Consider the following 6,892-nt stretch of genomic DNA (forward strand, 5'->3'; position numbering starts at 1 on the left):
TGCCTGAGCAGGGTCACGCCAGGCAGGAGGCAGAGTCCTGACCTGGCTCCTTGGTAAACAGCTCCCAGCAAAACTGAATTTCTCCTTCAGTTTTTCCAATAGAAGGCTGAGGCTTTGTAGCGTCTATGCCAAACGCTGTCACCAAAACTACATAAAAACGTCAAAAAATTAAAGAATTATCTAGGAGCAAAGTTTTAAAAAGTTCTGAGCATGCAGGACTGCGTTCTGGAGCCGGGGAAATGCGAGCGCCCTTTTTCCCATACCCTTTTCCTTTTGCAACACCCAGACTCTCAAAACTTGCATTCCTGCGTGGGCTATTTCCCGGTTTCCCGGCGAGCCGTGCCCCTGGGCTGCCTCGGGCCTGCTGGCAGCGTGGCAGGCTGGCGTGGGTGTCACACAGGAGCGCTCTGTGTGTCCCTGGCGCTGCCCACGCGGGCACGGCGCGCTCGGGTGGGCGGCTGGCGGGAGCTCCGTCTGCGTTGTGCACCCCAACCCGCTGCTCTCCAGCCTGCTGCCAGGGCCTGCCCCAAATCAGCCTTGCCCAACCCGAAAATCACCCCCGGGTGAAGCTGGCTGCACGGAAGGGATGATGCCTGAGGAAAAATACCTGTTGCCTGGAGGAACGGGCAGCACCTGCCCCGAGAGCCCCTCTGCAAAGCAGAGTGTGGGTCAGCCCGGCTTTTCCCCGAAACTGGAGTGACTGGGGCTGTCTGCTCGTCTTTGGGGTGTGATCCCAAAGATCCCAGTATCCCAACAGGGCAGATGAGGAGGCAGAGGCAGCTTTTCTCCCTGGCACACTGTGGTTCCCATGAGAAAACTCCATTGCGCATTGCCCAGCAAAACCACAAAAATGTTCACAGCACTGCCTCCCCTCCACCCACTCAAAATGTTTTTGCATACGCCTCTAGGCACTACAATCATGGTAATTAAAGCTGTAAAATATTATTAGTATCACACTTCTATAGACTTTTTGTCCTAAATGCAACATTTTTCGTACCATGCAACAGAAATACAGCCACTCCCATGAAAAACAAAAGGAGCAGGAACAATGCACATCAAGGTGGAAACCCAAATTTTAACCAGGGGTGCCCAACACAAATCCCTTCTCCCACAAGAAGCTCCTGGGACATTGCTGAAGTCCACCCAGGGCAACACTGTGATGCAGGGATAGTGCATGCCTGGGGCTGTGAGTGTGTATCCTAGGGATAGAGAGACTAACACCACTGCTCTGGGAGCATTCCCATGGATTTGTGGAGTCTTACACCACTTAGCTCTGCTTCCAGGGGCTGCCAGTGAGCGAGGTGTAACTCAGCCCTGCCCTGAGCTACTGAATACATCAAGGCAGGTGTAGGAAAGGGTTGAACAGACTAATCTCCACTGTAGTGTGTCCGTAGGAACAGCAGCATGTCTGCTCCAGTCTGGCATTTCACTCTGGGTAAGAGGAATAGGACAAACGTGCTCTGCTGTCTCCCTTCACCAGCAGATCTGAGAATGCTGGGCAAAAAGCCAGTGGCAGCCAACGAATTGAGATTTCCCCAGAAAAAAAAAACAGGGAAGTGTTTCTGAAGTGTTTTTTAGCACTGTCCTATCATTAACATTCAAACACTTTCCTGTCTAGGTACTGTTTCTGCTTACATCCCACAGAGGACACACAGGCTCTGAATCTGCTCCCTCTCCCAACATGTCCTGACATCTGGAGGTAAAAGTGTCCTTGAGATATTGCCCTGCACAAATGGGAAGGGAGGGATTGACAGAGTTCTGTTAATTTTATAGCTGTTCCATTCAGTATTGAAATGGTTGTAGCGTACTGAAAGTACAGGTAGGTAAAAGCAAAAAATTGTAACACTAAGTGAATAAAACACTAAAAAAAGATGAAGGTGGCAGAACTTCACTTCTATTTCAGATCTCCTTTCCTTCCAAAAATGCTTACAAGATTGGGAATAAATGCCAAAATTTAAGGCCCTTTCCTAGTGTGGACTACTTAGTCTGATCTTCATGACAGAGGCCCTGCAGAGTGCTGAAAAGCTTGTGATGAACTTCCAGTGCAATGCATAAAGAGCACACGCACCCTTGCACCCACATAAACCCACCCAACCTTCTGCACGTGCGTTTTCTACCACCGTGCTAAGGTACTTGGGTGGGAATCATTACAATTCTGGCCAATTCCACGAAGTGTTTTGGTCCCTGGAGACTCCAATCAGTGAGGAACGGGTTCATCTGCAGCACATGCAGGCTTCCAGGCAGACGTGTTCTGCCACTCCTCAAGGGCTCCCCGCAGCCAGTGCTGCTCAAGCAGCCGTGCCCCAGCGGGCTCGGCCAGGAGCAGAACATGCCCTGCCATGGAGCATCTGCAAGGCAGAGCTGAGCAGGGTGGGGAGGCAAAAGGGTTAGGGAGGGGGAACCCCAGGAAGCCGGGAGCACCTCCGCAGAAGCGGCTCCGTCCTTCCCCGCCCAGCACACAGACCTGGCTGGTGCAGTCTGACACACTGATGTTCTGTCTGATTAAAGGAAAAAGATTGGAATCACACATGGCACAGGGACACTTTCATAATATACAGAAGAAGTCTGCAGATGATCAGTTCTCTATTTCCTCAGATTCCCCAGATTGCAAGATTGATGAGGAATCCGAGTAGGCTACGAGCGCTACAGAATCAAAGGGAAAGGAAAAAAAAATCAGCAGTGAGCAATTATATTCAAGGAGACAAGACAGTAAGTCAGACCCAGAGGCAACTCCAAGGCTGCCAACACAGCAGCTGGTATTGCAGAACATCTCTGTGGTCGGTCCCAGCCTCCCCCACTGCCACTGGAGGAGCAGAGGGGTGCTGGAGCACAGGAGCAGAGTGCAGGGGCGTAGGTGCAACCTTGCCCCAGTTTGCCTCCTCCTAGCAGGTCACAGCTGCTGGCTGGGGCACAACACACACACACAAGTACTGCTGAAAATGCATGTTGAAGCATATTTCTCAGGGAGGCTATTAATACCTGTGAAGAAAACACTGGAATTGCTTGTTATTAATAAAGTTAAGAATGCATTGCATAAAAGGCGAATTTCATGAGCTGTCATTGAGAAGCCTGCAGGGTCTAGTGGCTGTACCATGTAGCTGGGGACAGAGACGGCTGCATTCCCTTTCTAACTCTCCTTTACTGACATTGGACAAGTTATTTCACCTTGCAGCACCTCAGTTTCCCCATCTGGATATTAGGATAATGATTTGACTGCTTCCTCAGTGAAGCAATGCTAGATCTGCTGATGAAGAGGGTCAGAGGCAAGCATTATTATTTAGCATCATAAATATTCATACCATTGTGCAATGGGCAGGACTTGCTGAACAGACAACAGCCCTCGTTAGAGATCAGAAAGTTTACAGTCTCTAATACACTGCACCTATAAATTCATCCAATGCAACAAAGAACGAATATGGAGCTGCATATATTTTTGGCAGCTACATCATCTGACTAAATGCATGGTTCGGAAAAGAGTTTGGAAGAAGAGCTTGCATGCTTGGAGCATATAAATCCAAAAGTGGCTTCAAATTAAAAGGAGAGTACTCCAGACACACAGAAGGGATGTGCAGGATCAGGTGGAGCACAGCTTCCAGGAAAAAAAAAAGAAGGTATCCAAACTTGACAGGATGGTGCAAGCTAGGAGAATAGGGTCAGGGCTGAGTAGTAGAAGAAATTATCTCATCAACATGGCAAGTGATATCTTTCTATTGATTTTCAAATGAATAGATTTTATGGCCAGGAGCAACTGTTTAAAATCGTAAATCATCATAATCTCACCTCTTGTACCCTGGAGATCAAAGAATTTCATCTAGTCATTTGAATTACATTAATCCTATGTAAATAAAACAGTGCACTAATTATAATCAGTTGGAAGATACAGATGCATCACAAAGACCTATGAGCATACAGTTAATACAAAAAGACTTTCGCTAAAACTTAGCCTTTAGTCTTCATCAAAACAGGCACAAACCTGGAAATTACTCCATTTTAGGGTTGTGCCTGTATGATATTTTGGTTGTTTCAGCAGCTTGGGAAACACAGGTCCTGCTGCCATTCTCCCTGGAGGCACAGATCCCAGCACTTCCTCATCTGGAGGCAGGGCAGGGCTGCACAACGGGCAGCTCGTGGCCACTGTGGCACCCCTTGTGTGGCCACCACACAGCCCCACAGCCTTTGCTGCAAGGGCCAGAAGCTGCTGGCACACACTGTGATTCAGTGTCACCTGAGCGCTTGGGAAGCAGAGCTGGGAAATGTGCTGAAACAGGGAGCTCCAGAACTGAACATCTTCACAGGTTCAGCCTGTGTCTGACAAAGACCTTGGTCTGAAAAGCACAGGGAGGAGAAGGAGGAACAACACCTGAGAAGCCAAAACATACTATTTCAACACTTCCAAAATAGCAGGGCTGAACTTTTTGCTTTGAAACTACCTGTTTCTGATTAAAAAACCACTCAAAAATATCAAAACAATATTAAAAAAAAACTGGGAAAAATTGCTTTTGAGAGCTCAGCATGCTGAGTACTGTGGTGATGCTGGAATCATCATTTTGGCTCAGACTCACTGCTTTAGTCAAACAAAAATTACAGACAGAAACACAGTAACAGTGCTTGTGACAGTTTGACTTCTGTGCCTTTCAGCCATAAACTCAAAAAGGCAATTATTTGCCCAGTTCTAATGAAGATCAAGTGGAAGGAAAAAGAAAAAAAGAAAATACACTGCCTGTGAGCTATGAGCACACACCTAGTGGTAGTTTTGCTAGGGTGAGGCTTGTAAGGGACCTCTAAGAAATGGCATCAAAGGAATCAGGACCCTCCTCATGTGGTTACCATGCTGCTGACTGCCACCCCTCCCTCTCCAGCCCCATCCCACATCCCAAGCAAAGCAATCCATCCAGCACGACACAAGCAAGCAAGGTGCCAGTGAAAGCTACCAACCCCAAAACTCAGGTGTGCAATGAGAGGAGCGTAAAGCCAATCCCTGAGCCCCTGGGTATTGCCAAGGCATCACTCAGCACCTTCCTTCAGGGCAAAACTGGTTTGTTGTTTAATTCTTGGTCCGTAAAACCAGGGAGGGGATGCTGGGAGCCAGCGGCTGCAGCGTGAGCAACAGCACCCACGGCTCTGCACCCCCGCAGTGGCAGCTTGGCCTCGCAGCCAGGCACTCGGATCTCATCAGGAGCCCAAGGGGCTTTGCAGTTTGGGACTTTAATCTTTTAATCTGGCTCTCTCCTGCTGCTGCTCGTGGGCGTGGAGCGCACGGCGCTGGGTGAACCTTGCGGTGCCTCTCCCTCACTTGCTGCACCCCGTGCGGTGGATCCACGTTTGGGACAAGGAATGGAAACCAAGACTGTGAGGTGGCAATAGGCCAAGGCATCGCTCCAGGGAAAGGGCTTTCAGCACGTGGGGTGAAAAGGCAGCCCAGTTTTCCCGGAGACGAGGCAAATCAAGGCCAGATAACAGAGGTCTCCATAATGTGAAAGTGGAGACATGAGCACCAGGCAATAATTTAAAAATTGTAACCTGGAAATAAAAATACATTGGTGCAAATGGGGGTGTGTGCTTGCAGCTGAGACCAGGTAGCTGTTGGTGCCCTCCGAAATTCCTCCCCCCACTCCCACGGCAACATTCCAAACTCCTCACAGGTGAGCCTGCAGCATGCTTGCTCTGCAGCTTGGTACAAGCCTTTCACCACTGACATTTAGAGCCAGAGGGCAAAATCTTGATGTTGCAGAGGTCAGGAAGTCGTTCACCACTTACTTTGCCATGGCTAAGTAGACCTCTGAATCCATGCTGAAGCCTCTTAAAAAAGTAAGCTGGCTTTCAAACATGCATTTGTATATTCAGACCCGAGTACCTAAATGTTAGAGGCATGAATTTAAATACTCTGTGCCTCAGTTTATCCATCTCTCGCTGGTGGCTGAGGGTTGTTCACATCACAGCACTTTAAGAAGCCAAGCCCTGACAAAGAAGCCCAAAGTCTACAGGTAAAGTCTGCAGGAGAGGGGAGTGATGACTACCCTCCTTTTCCAAGTAAGGAGAAGGCTTCTGTGCCTTCCAGCTCCTCTCTTGGCAGCGAGCTGTGTGTAGGCAGTGGTCATAATCAGGAAGTGCCTCCTCCAATTTACAGCTGGTGGTACCACCTGTGCCTCTCCAATTCCAGCCAAAACAACCACCTCCTCAAACCCACTTGTAAGGAAGGGCAGAGGATCCAGCTCTGACAGCTCAGAGGGAAAAGCAAGGCTCAGGTTTAAGTGCTGACATTTTCCCTAGATGTGTACCACTGCCTACCACATTTTCTTTCTTCTTGTGAAAAACAATTGCAGTGCCTGCTGAGAGAAGGTGGTCCCACCGTGCCATAACAGCAAGCAACTGATAAGTGATGGGGTAGACATGAGACAACAAGAGAAGGTGAAGACACTCAAATTTTGCTGGGTCAATGAGCGACCAACGTACTTGCCTGTGTGGCAGCTGGAATGGAAGAAAGTGGAGTCATTACTCATCATTTCAAGTCTGTCAAGGATTTACTTTCTGGAAGAAAACCAGTGGGTTAGTGACTGCTGGGGAGGCAGAGAACATTTTTGTACAACTGAGACAGAGCTGTGTTTATGGGAGTACGTATGTGCACATGCCTCATTGGTATTATCCTTCTGTCTCCTGCTCTGGTTTTTGATTGCCAGGACCTGCCTTCCACCTCATCATGGTTGAAGCCATCTCCCTACCAGTGCAGCACCTCAAAAAACAGTTCTGGATTAGCACTCACTGCTTTAATCCACTCCAGATCTCGAATGGAGCTCTTTTACTTGGGAAACTGGAAACTCGAGGAGATTTTGAATAACAGAAATTTGTAAGAATTACACCTCTGGTCAGCCAAAACTAATACCAGAAAGGGAAG

Source organism: Onychostruthus taczanowskii, unplaced genomic scaffold, assembly GCF_017590055.1.
Source record: "Onychostruthus taczanowskii isolate IOZ18803 unplaced genomic scaffold, ASM1759005v1 scaffold20, whole genome shotgun sequence".
Lineage (NCBI taxonomy): Eukaryota > Metazoa > Chordata > Aves > Passeriformes > Passeridae > Onychostruthus > Onychostruthus taczanowskii.